Source organism: Coenobita brevimanus, chromosome 116 (genome assembly GCF_032717465.1).
Source record: "Coenobita brevimanus isolate Jiangsu-jjx chromosome 116, ASM3271746v2, whole genome shotgun sequence".
Lineage (NCBI taxonomy): Eukaryota > Metazoa > Arthropoda > Malacostraca > Decapoda > Coenobitidae > Coenobita > Coenobita brevimanus.
Window position 1 is genome coordinate 32,601,460 of NC_137069.1, and position 13,421 is coordinate 32,614,880.

A 13,421-nucleotide genomic window follows, 5' to 3' on the forward strand; every position below is an offset into this window, starting at 1 on the left:
GGGACTCGTGCGGCCTGTCTTGAAGGTAAAGTTATGATTTATATGTAAGACAAAGACACAGATAGACTGAAGGACATAAGGTTAAACAAAGATAGACAAACAGACAGACGGGCATGCACACAGGTAGGCGGAGAGACAGACACCCATATAGTTAGAGACAGATACAGACAGGCAGACACAGAGACAGATTGACAGACAGGCTAACATATAGACAGGCTTACAGACAGACAGACAGATATATACTTAGACACAGACAAAAAAACAGACAAGCTGATATGCAGACAGACAGGAATGATAGCAACACCCATTGAAAATGGGCGCATAAAAAGGCAATACAGTTTCAGTAGAATACAACTCGGAGCAGAATTTTTCTCTCAGATTTAAGGCTCACCGTATCGTTTAACAATTATTTTATTTAGATTTCCAAATATATACTTCAATTTTAGATGGATTTGCCATTTCATCCAATTTCATGTAAACCGATCAGACAAAAGTGAGATATAAAACAACATTGTAAAAAGCGATGCAAATATTTCAGAGTAAGGATACTGTGAGTTTAGTGTTCGCTCATCATCACCACCACCGCCACCACCACCATCACCACCACCACCACCACCACCAACATCATCATCATAATCATCATCTATAACATCTCAGGTCAAGGCGATCACCTCTCCCATCTTCCCTTACCCTAACCTATTACCCGATAGGCTGTTTCATCCAATCCTGGTAGCTGTACTATTTCTACCTCTGCCACGTTCTCGGCTTCATCCTCTCACTACATCTCTGGGTTGCCACTCAGTTACCCTCCTTTCCATCTGTCATCTGTTCTCCGAAGGACAGTCTACTCATATCCCTTTAAATCTATCCGCATCCATTGAAATCTACCTGCATCCATTGATGTTATGGGACTGCTATATCGTCAACTATAATCTACCACTTAAGTAATCTACCCCTTATCTAATCTACCCTTATCAAATCTACCCCTTATCAAATCTACCCCTTATCAAATCTACCCCTTATCTTATCTACCCCTTACCAAATCTTCCTCTTATCCTCAATGCTCTCTCTTGTGACTCTTGACTTAATTCTTCATCTCCCGCTGAATACTATAGTAGGACTCGCCTCCGTCTGCGGCTGTGGTGTGGCCCGCACCTGTGTACAATGGTGCCACGTTTCCCCAACTTGCGATGTGAAATGGAAGCTATTTATGTACAAGGCAACACAAATACGATAAGTTCAGATGAATAAAACTTACACTTGTGTATTTTGATGGATGAATCAACAGTAATCTTATTATGCCTAAAATATTTATACAGTAACACAGAAACATGGCATACATATTGTACAGTGTTGCTAAAAGAAATTGTAGTCACTTTTAATATTTTTTAGCGTAGTTTTAGGGTGGGTAATAATATTACAGTTATGGATATAAGAGAATGAGCCTGAAAAAAGAAGAAATATGCCAATATCCAAAGTAAAAGAAATAATTCATATAATTCTTGTGAGTGGCAGCACTGACACACCCAGTCTGGCCGAAGGTAAAGTACGTACCCCTCCGTAGACACAAGGATAGCTTGTACAGGTGTTGCTAGGGAAAAATGCTCACATTTACTGGCTTTTACCGTAATTTTAAGGGCGAGGAATAATCACATTTATAATCATAAGCTAATATGTAGGACAAAATAGTAGGCATATGCCAATACTGAAGTAAAAAAAAAAAAAAACATTATTCACTCGCGAGAGGCAACACTTCCACACCCAGTCGGTGGCCTTGACCTCAGGGGTGGTGTGGAGAGAGAGATGGACGAAGGGGAAAGAGAATGAATGAATGAAAATCAATCATGGTACTGCAATAACGGGTCATCTGTCGCCGTATACAAAAAATGATAAATATCACTAAATATAACAAAACCAAAATAACAAATGAAAGCACAATTATAAACTACTTATTAAAGAATCAAAAGTACTCAGGGTGGCTCACATCTCCCGCCAGGAGAGAGAGAGAGAGAGAGAGAGAGAGAGAGAGAGAGAGAGAGAGAGAGAGAGAGATAACGATATAGAAAACGTGGCAGACTGTACACAGGTGCGGGCCAAACCATAGCCGCAAACGTAGACGAGTCCTACTATAGTGTCTCTCTCTCTCTCTCTCTCTCTCTCTCTCTCTCTCTCTGTCTCTCTCTCTCTCTTGTCTATTCTCCTTTTCATTATTTTCTTCCACTTTCCTCCCTCCTCCACATTGCTGTATTCTTATATCCCTCTCTATTAATTCGCCTCTTTTGCTTCAGTCCTTCGTTTATTCCTCCCACCTCTTTCTCTCTGTCTGTCTGTCTGTCTGTCTGTCAGAATAATAAGTTATTTAGTTGAAAATTTACAGCAGCGCAACTATGAACAAGGCGTCTGTATAAAGTGCAGTAGTAGTTGTTGTAGCAGTAGTAGTAGAAGCAGTAGTAGGACCAGTAGTAGTAGTAGTAGTAATAGTAGTAGTAGTAGTAGTGGTAGTAGTAGTAGCAGTAGTAAAAACAAAAAAGGAATTGTTGTTCTTGTTATTGAGGTTCCTGGTTCATATGAAACCTGAACCCAGTGGACTGCAGGCTGAAGTTGCTCGTTTCCTGCAGTCCACCATCCTCCCTTTGGGGGATAGGGAGGGGAGCGAGGGACGTTTGTATAACCGGGCAGCTCCACCGCTCGGTCATATCGGCGCCACCACGTGAAGGCATCTCTCTCCGGCACCCGACATAAAGGACTTTCTAAGGCCCGGGCCATACTAGCTTCAGTTATGTGATCGATAGGATGAAACGATGCACCGGGTATGATGTAGTAATAGAGTCTGAACCTTGGACAGAACAGGTGCTTTGTTTCCTCTTAACAGTCACACATTTCGAGTAAGTGTGTCCGTTCTCTGATGGTTGTTTTGTAAGTGGTGTTAAAGATTCCTAACACCTTTGCCTTGGTGATTTAATGTACTTTTTTATTTGTTTGCAGCCTAAGTGTCACCATAAAACACACACACACATACACACACACACACACACACACACACACACACACACACACACACACACGAGCAAAAATCACTCAGGGAAAATGGAAAAACACTTTTCACCAACGCATTTATTATATGCCGTACTTATGCGCATTAGTGTACGGCTCCAAAAATGCCCTACCCTAAGATTTATAGTCTGTGTGTGTGTGTGTGTGTGTGTGTGTGTGTGATGGATTTATGTTCATGTCTTCTGGGGCAATTTATATTCACTGTGTGTACCTGTGTATTCGTGTGCATTTACATATGTGTGTTCTTGTTTGAAAAGTGAATGTGTGTGTGTGCGTGTGTGTGTGTGTCTGTGTGTGCGTGCGCGCGTGTGTGTGTGTGTGTGTGTGTGTGTGTGTGTGTGTGTTTCTTCTCTGTGTAAGTGAACCTGAATTAATACATACATGCCATCTCCATCATAATATTTTCCACCTAAACTCGACTAGAGACAATTTGCCAAGTCCCCCTCTGCCTCGGTCGTCTAGGCAACAAAAAACGACGTATTTGCCACAGCAGCGAGACGATCATTCACTCCCATGCAAAATTCTGCAGCAAGTCGCAAATTTACACTGAAAGCGACATGAAAAAGATTCTTTATGCCTTTTTCCGACTTAATTTTGTGTGAGAAGGATGTTTGTCTGGATGAAGGAGAGAGAGAGAGAGAGAGGGGGGGGGGGTAGACGGACAGACGGAGAGAAATGAGATGGAAGGAGGTATGCTGTAGGGGAGGGATGGAGGAGTATGATCGAGATAAGGTAAGGAAGGAGGGAGGGAGGGATGGAAGTGTGATGTTGAAAGATGTGATATGAGAGAGAGAGAGAGAGAGAGAGAGAGAGAGAGAGAGAGAGAGAGAGAGAGAGAGAGAGAGAGAGAGAGAGAGAGAGAGAGAGAGAGAGAGAGAGAGAGAGAGAGAGAGAGAGAGAGGTTTCAATTAGGAATCCCATGTCTAACAATGATGTGAGGAGCAGGGGAGAAGAAAGATGCCCTCCCCCCCCTCTCTCTCTCTCTCTCTCTCTCTCTCTCTCTCTCTCTCTCAGTGGGGAGCATGGTAGCTCAGTGGTAGGGTGTCGGGCTCGAGACCATGAGGACGAGAGCTCCTGCCTCGCTCGGGTGGCTGACGTGCTGGGAGGGTAGCGCTCTCCCGCCACCTTTGCAGGGCTATATGATATAAGGTCTAGCTCGGGAGATTCTCTCTCTCTCTCTCTCTCAAACATTTATTCTTATTGTTAAGGTGGTAGTGATCATAATGATGATGATGATGATGTGTGTGTGTGCTGGGTGGCTATTTTGAGTGCTTTGGAGTGTCCTAACATAGTTTGCTGTTGGAAAGTTACGACGGAAAGACCAACACTGAGAAATAATAAGAACTTTGTGGAGAAGAGAGAGAGAATGATGGAGGAGAAAGAAGCAGTGGAGTTAAGACAAACTTTGAGACGATGAGGGACTCGTGCGGCCTGTCTTGAAGGTAAAGTTATGATTTATATGTTAGACAAAGACAGACATATAAATAGACTGACAAATGTACTTGTACTTAGATGGAGACAGACAGACAGACAGGCATGCATACAAGTAGACAGAAGGCCAGACATACAGCCATATAGTTAAAGACAGACAGACAGACAGACATACAGACATAAAGTTAGAGACAGAGATGGACAGACAGACAGACAGACAAACAGACAGAGACATGCAGGCTTACAGACAAACAGACAGACGGACAGACAGACAAAGAGACTGACAGACATGTAGTTAGAGACAAACAGATATACAGAGAAGCTGACATGCAGACAGACAGCAACTGCCACTGAAAGTAGGCATATAAAAAGGCAATGTAGTTTCAACAGTATACAACTCGGAGCTGAATTTTTCACTCAGATTTACGGCTCACCGTATCGTTCAAAAATTATTTTATTTAGATTTCCAAATATATACTTCCATTTTAAATGGAATTTGTAATTTCATGCAATTTCAGAGCAACCGATCAGATTAAAATGAGATATAGAAAAACACTGTAAAATCAGATGCAATTATTCTGAGAATAAAAATACTTTTAGTTTAGTGTTCGCCCACCACCACCACCACCACCACCATCAACAGCAACATCATTATCATCATCCTCATTTATAACACCTCACGGCAAGACGAACACCTCTCTCATCTTCCCTCACTCTGACCTATTATCCGATAGCCTGTTCCATCCAGTCCTAGCACTTCCCCTAATACTCTCTCTGTCTAGATCTCTGTCTGCCTCTTTCTCTCACTCCATCTCTGGGTTGTCACTCAGTTACCCTCCCTGTCCATCTGTTATCTGTTCTCCGAAAGACTTAATCTGCCCATATCGTTTTAAATCTACCTCCATCCATTTATGTTATTGGACTGCTGTATCGTCTACTTCGTCTACTCTAATCTACTGCTGGTAATCTACCTCTTATCTAATCTACTCCCTATCAAATCTACCCCTTATCCTCAAAGCTCTTTCTTGTACACCTACCTCTTGACTTAATCCTTCATCCCCCTCTGAATACTAGTGTTTCTCTCTCTCTCTCTCTCTCTCTCTCTCTCTCTCTCTCTCTCTCTCTCTCTCTCTCTCTCTCTCTCTCTCTCTCTCTCTCTCTCTATCTCTATCTCTATCTCTATCTCTCTCTCTCTCTCTTTACACTGAGTGACAGGCCAAATGGTTTCCTGTACCCCAGGAAACCAGGTCCTATGCTGGGTGGTAACCAAATAACTAAATCAGCTTGTCTGAGTCCCATCTGAGGGGTGGCTGGAGTTTATTGCTTACTTAATGCTACTCAGGGCCGAGTGAGGATGGTCAGCGTTACCTTAAATGTCGGAACTGAGTATCCTAGCCCCCAGACCCTACTCACCTGTTCATATGGAGTAAAACTGGATGACTTACTATACCCCTTTCAGTGTAACCTGGCTTAAATTTGCCATCTCCCCAGCTTGAATGCTGAGGTATAGCGATAGATTTGTGCTGGAGTAGGATGCTAGTCATGAGGAAGTGCTATGGAAAGGACGAAGAAGAGCAATAGTATTTTTTCTGCGACTTAGCTACGTGAAATAATCTGCAGAAGAACAAAAACGTGAGCCAAGTTAGGGTAAAAAGAGTATAGGCCACCTTTATTTTTTGGGTATTTAAAGTTTTCTCTCTTTAGGTTTCATTTTCTTTATTTTCTCCACCCTTCCTCCTTCCTTTATTGACTCCCTGACCACTATAAAATTACACAAGTGGTCAAAATACAAGAATATTTAAAACTCTGTTAACTTTGAATGCTAGTTCTTGTTTTCATCACCCTGCATGCCATTTAATTTTGTCTCCATTCGTGTCTATTAAAGAAAAAATTAAATTAGTTCCTGAAATATTAATTTTAGTAGGGTGAAAATTATCTCTCTAAAGCTACTACTACCACTACCACCACTAATAATAATAATAATAATAATAATAATAATAATAATAACAATGATGATAATAATAATAACGATAATGATGACGATAATAATAATAATAATAATAATAATAATAATAATAATAATGATAACAATAATAATAATAATAATAATAATAGTAATAATAACAACAACAGCAACGACAACGACAATAATAATAACAACAACAGCAACAACAACGACAATAATAATAATAATAACAAAACAGCAACAACAACAACAACAATAGTAATAATAATGATCACAATAATAATAAATAATAATAATAAAATGTATAAATAAATTAATAATCAGTAGCTATAACATAGTTAGTCACCGTCTAGTATTATACTCGTATTCTGACTAGCATTAGAAAGAGTCTGTAGTTAATATGATATAAATATCGGTATATAAATGAAAGACGATGGGCAAAGGAATGGCTTATTGTAGTAGTAGTGGTACTAGTAGTAGTGGTAGTAGTAGTAGATTAGTAGTAGTAGTAGTAGTAGTAGTAGTGGTAGTAGTAGTAGTAGTAGTAGTGGTAGTAGTAGTAGTAGTAGTAGTAGTGGTAGTAGTAGTAGTAGTAGTGCTTGTAGTTACTGTTGTTGTTGTTGTTGTTGGTGGTGGTGGTGGTGGTAGGTTGGTTTGTTGGCTGTTGTTGTGTTTGTTTTGTTTGTTGTTGTGGGCCCAGACTCATTTAAATGTGAACCCGGTGGACTGCAGGCCGAAGTTGCCATTCTCCATCACTCCACCATTCGCTTTTCGGGGATAGGGAGGGAGTTGTGGGACTCTTGTGTACCTGAGAAACGGTGCCACCACGTGAAGGTGTCCCTCACCACCACCGTAGAGAATGACAGAAGAGAAATTTGAAAAGACAGGATTTGAATGTTAAGGAAAGGAAAGGATTTATCCAGGTACTGAAAGTGGAATGCAAGCTGATATTGGAATATTTGAGTGATTGAGTAAAGAAGTGAGTGAGAGATTGTAAATCGAGAAGGGAAGGGCTTATTGAGATACTGAAAGTGGAAATACAAGCTGATATTAGAAAGTTAGAGTGAGTGAGTGAGAGAGTGAATGAGTAAGTGAAGGCGTGAGTGAGTGAGTGAGCGAGTGAATGAATGATTGAGTGCAAGCTGACATTGGAAAGTTAGTGAGTGAGTGAGTGACTGAGAGGGTAAGTCGAGGTGAGAAAGTTAAGATTGCATTATCTTTCTGGTTACCTCGAATGTGAGATTTGATGGAGAGAAAAAAAGAAAGTCAGAGTGGGAGAGTGAGCTAGTTTTAAAGAAGGCCTGCAGGGGAAGATGAAATTCTAGATTGTGAGTTGAAAATCTGGCAGCTGAAAAGACAGATTGGAAAGGGAGAGAGAGATGATAGGACTTGGGAGGCCCCTTGACACTTCGTAACTGCTCTCTCTCTCTCTCTCTCTCTCTCTCTCTCTCTCTCTCTCTCTCTCTCTCAAATACCTCGAACAGTATTGTTAAGACATTTACAAACAAAGTAGACAACTACTTGCACGAGAATCCTCAGCTGACTGTTTCTGTCCCAGTAACTTACTTTTACCAGCTACGCGTAAGTTCATTCCCCTCCTGTCTACAAGACATCCCGTGAACTTAATGTACCCGTACATAGCATCGCGTCACATCATTATATATTTATCAGTTTACTGAATGCAAATAAAGAAGTATAAACAGAGATTAGGATCTGCAGAGATAGCCCTGAGTTGACGGTCACTAGTCATACTTTCGACCTGTGATGGGCTGTGGATCACTGAGGATCCCTGTTAGTTAAGTGACCACCATCGGGATATTTTTTTTTTTTTTTTAATGTTCCAGGGGTCGCCACTTCAGGAGGTAACTTATTTACTTGTCCCGCATGGGAAAGTTCCTTGTCTCAGTGGAGTGAACCGAGCTTGGCCCTGATTGACTGCTGCCTACCTTAAAAGCGCCAGGCAAGGCTGCCGCACCATGCCTGAACATCCACACCATGCATTTTCCACTTTATGTGTACAGACGCCCTGTTAATTCAATCTACCCTTACATAATGTCATGCTATAGTTATTTATTCATTATTGCACAGACTTTAGAAGGTGAAGCGATAATGTTTTTGCCTGACTCTGTGTGTGTGTGTGTGTGTATTCCTATAATATCTCATGAACGGCTTGAGGTATCAACATGAAACCTTCAGGGTATCATGATATGGCAAATATCTTGGACGAGTTAGAAAATTGGCACTCAGGGTCAGGGTATAGATCACCAAAATGGCTGCCAAAGGTCAACTAGTTTTTATCGCCTCCCTTATCACCATTATATCTCAAGAACGGCTTGAGCTATCAACATGAAACCTACAGGGTATCAAGATATGGCCTAAATCTTGGTCTTGGCCAACAACATATTGTGGCGGCCGATTAGCATTCGCCTCCCGAATGCTTTTCCTTCATTTGACTGTTCATTTTACTTTATTACTTTCCCTTTCAGGTTATTCAGACTGGTACCTTATGGATAAAGCATTATCGTATAGAATGTAACTTTTCCTATTCATTCTTTTCTATGAAATTTCCATGTCAGTTTTTCCATGCTGCATGATAGTTCTTCTCACTTTTTGCTACCAATTTTAACTGGAGGATTTGGAGGCGGGGCGGGGGGAGCCTCATTGCTTTACTATCCTTATCTTTCAGCATGTAGAATTACATATCGTAGTCATAGCCTGCTCTGTAACAGACTGACTCGAAAGGAGCATCAGGTCTGTTGCTGTTTGTTTTCCTTTGTATTCCCTTGTATCTATCTATATTTATCTATAAAATTTTTATGGGTTCGAACTACGGTATTTAAATTAGGAGTGTAACCTGCCATTTAATAGCTTGTATCAGGTAACCATGTATCAATTACAAAACTAATTAACACGTGAAATATTGGAAGGGTAATTAGTGGGTTTGCCAGATGGGAGGATTAGTGACTTTTGACCATCTTTATCAATGGGATAAAAATAAAATTAACGTTTGCAGAATCTGACTAAATCTATATATATATTTGTGTATGGGAAAACGTTTACAGAAGCAAAATCAATGTGTAAAAACGTTTGTAGAGTCTGACCAAATCAATGTGCATAAACATTTGCAGAGTCTGACTAAATCAATGTGTGAAAACGTTTGCAGTGTGACAATATCAATGTGTATTTGTGGACGGAAAATACAGTTACCTTCATGAACAGAGCATTTGTTTTTAGTCAACAATCTTAATCTCTAAATAACTCTCTCACCTGAAGAAAGTCGTCCCAAGTCAATGGGAATAAGTGTAGTTGCCTTGACCCTGGGGGGATGCAAGGCAAAAATATTAACACTCAGCCTCCCAGACCCACTTCCAGGTGAGCAAGACCACCAAGCTTTACCTGGATTTTAAATGCCAGAGCTGTTCCGGTCATGAAAGGTTATATTGTAGATGATCATGGTGTTACAACTTCAGCCCAATGATTTTGTTACGTTCTTGCTTCGTTCAGACAATTTTAAGTACTGAAGGGGATTGATGAAGGTTGTAGTTGATTGGAGAGATAGTAATAGGGAAGGAAAATGACTGGGGGGAGACTGAGGGGGTGAGCAGTGTTTGGGTGGCGTATTTAGGGAGTAGAATGAATTAGTGTTAGGAAAGGTGTGTGGGATTTGGGGGAGAGTGTTCAAGTTCTCCCTCTCTCTCTCTCTCTCTCTCTCTCTCTCTCTCCCTCAAAACATGGCTTTTCTACCAATTTTTTTCCTTCTGCCTTCCTCCAACCTTTTACTCTTTCCCTCCATGTTTCTCTGTCTCTTTCACACCCCAGTTTCCTCCCTCCCCTTTCCCTTACTGCTCTTCTCTCCCTCTGTTTCTGCCTCTCGCTTTCATTTTCTTTCATTACCTCCCCGCCCTGGAGGGGATTGGAGATAGGTATTGTTTTCACTCAGTTTGTCTGTTTGTTTGTTTGGCTGACTGGCTGGCTGGCTGGCTGTCTGTTAACAGCTTTATGTGAAAATCACCCGCGCGATTTTGATTAAACTTACAGGAATGATGGGCTATGACCTACTGATCACCTGATTAATTTTTGGCCCAAATTGGGCCAAGGGCTAGGCTGTAGGTCCAACAAGTGTTTAAATTAATGGATTTTTTTTTTTTTTTTTAACCATCTCCTTTCACATTCGTCATACTGACATCAAACGAAAACCTAAATGTGTATTTTTCAAATCTGAATCCTCTAACATGCCTCATTACATCAGGGAGGGGGGAGAGTCACCCCCCAGTTGGAGGTAGAGGGGTCAGTGTCAGGTGGGTAGGGCCTAGAATTGCAAATTGGCATAAAATCGTGTATATTCACCCGACTTACTCAAGATTTGATATATATGTGACACATTTTAGATATCCTATTGGGTTTATACGTCAGCATTAAAATGACTGCCGGGGACGGGTTTGCTGTGCCTTGGAACCACTTCCTGTTTTGTCTTTTTTCACCTTCATTTAGTTTACTTCCTTTCTCACTCTCCTCTCCACTCAGTCCACTCTCTTCTTACTTTACTCTCTCCACTTCTATCTCTTTTCCCCCTCCCCTCCTCTCTCATCTCACTCCCTTCTTTTCTCCACTACTCTCTCTCTCTCTCTCTCTCTCTCTCTCTCTCTCTCTCTCTCACACACACACACACACACACACACACACACACACACACACACACACACACACACACATACAAGAGGTTATGTTTTTGGTCCTGTTTCTCCTTCACTCTATCTATCTATCTATCTATCGCCAAGAATATAAAATAAAATACTGAACAGAACGACAGAAAATCTTCCCTAATGATATACTTCCATCAGAGAAATAGGTAATTAATTTTGGCCAGAAAAAGATAATTTTTTCATCCGATTTTGACCAAACTGGGCGGAAGGGTTGAGGGTCAGGAAAGGGAGGTGGGATTAGATTGTGAGTACAATCGGTAAAGGGCTAATGTTAAGGTCAGATGGTCGGCCTCTTAATTCATATGGGTCTGACCTCGTTGTTGGGGAAGAGAGTGGAGTTAAACAAGGTTGAAATGACCCTACTTTTCAGAATAACAGAACAAAGGTCAAGGTCATATGGTAAGATCGTTTTATACAATTTTCATTCGATTTAAGCCAGACATGGTGGATGGGTCTCTCTCTATCTCTGCCTGTCTGTCTACCTGTCCATCTACTGTATCTATCTATCAGTTATCTTTCTATATCTACAGTATGTTTATCTGTCTGTCTGTTTATCTATCATATCTATCTATCTATCAGTTATCTTTCTATATCTACAGTATGTTTATCTGTCTGTCTGTTTATCTATCATATCTATCTACTTATATCTATCTATCTATCTATCAATCTCTGTGCGTGGGTGTAGGTAGGTAAGGATGAGTTGAATCGATTTAGAGAGCGATCAGTCAAAGGTCAAGAACACAAGGCAGGGTCAGAAAGAGTCAAAAAATTTTCTTTAAGGTCAACCTCTAAGATAAGTGAACGTCTTTTGTTGATAATCTTAAGGAAAAAAGGTGACCCACTCTAAAACCAGTAGAATTTACGTGGTGGCGACCATCATTTACTCACTTGATGTAGTGCTGCCTACCTTTTCCTTCACCTTTATCACACTTTTTCTGTGTGTTCCCTCCTCTCTTCCTATTCGCACCAGCATCCACTCACTTGATATAGTGCTGTCTACTTCTTCCTTCACCTTTATCATTCTTTTTCTGCGTCTGCCCTCCTCTCTTGCTTATTCCCTCATCTTTCCTGTCACGTTTTACTGATCTTCCCATTTCAGGTGACTTTACATTGAGTGACAAGCATAATGGTTTCCTGTAAGCCAGGAAACCATTTACAACGCTGGGTGGTAACCATATAACCAACTCATACGTGTTCCTTACGTGTCAACAAGTGGGTTGGCGGAGGGTTAGTGCCCCTTCCCGTAAAACAACTAACTTAAACAAATGACCACCTCTTACTGGATTGTGTCTGGCTGTGGATGGATGGATGGATAATGGGAGAAAGAAATGTGCTGCATTTTTTCACGTCTACATTACTATTTTCTTACAGTTATTCATTACCATACTCCAGGATAAAAACTAAAAAGAGAATGGTACTACCGAAGAAGGGGGAGAGGGACAATGATTGTGATTTAGAACGATTTTGTGACGCGCGTACTGCACTGCTAGGCTTCTTGTTTTGGTAAGTTTTTGTGCGTTTAGGTGTGTTTGGGTGAGATTCTGAGAGAGAGAGAGAGAGAGAGAGAGAGAGAGCGAAACACCTTATGGTGGTCAGAAAAGCCTCAACATTTAACTTTTCCCTCTTAGTTGTTGATGGAGTTCCTGTTCACCCTCTCTCTCTCTCTCTCTCTCTCTCTCTCGTAGGTGCATATTTATGTGTGTTGTGTGTGTGTGTGTGTGTGTGTGTGTGTGTGTGTGTGTGTGTGTGTGTGTGTGTGTGTGTGTGCGCGCGCGCCCTATATCCATCAACCAGCGTCCACAATCCAAGCATTTTTCAAGCCTCTTCCACCCAAACACACACCCCATCAAGGCGACTTAAAAGACGCAGACTGTGCTGTGTTGTCGGGCCAAAGAGTGCGATGAAAGTCCGTAGATTTTTTCTCCCACTTTTCAACCCGGGGAATTGCATTTGTTGACTGGACCTTCGGACTGACTTTTTGAGCATTTGATTTGTGAGGGTTACGTGACATCTCTTCTCTAGCGATTTAGTTAGGTGTTGCACGTTTTCTCTCGTGTTTTATATTTGTCACTTTTGGAATGGACTTTAAAAGATGTGATAAGAAAAATAAATCGCTGAAATGGAGGTGTTAGGATGCCCTATGGCTTTTAGAACATGGTATTAATTAGACACGGTACTGGAGAGGAGGACCTTCCCGTTGTGGTATTATTGTAAGGAGAGTTATAACTATTCCAGGAGCCAAAAACAAGACTCTCTCACCTCACTCA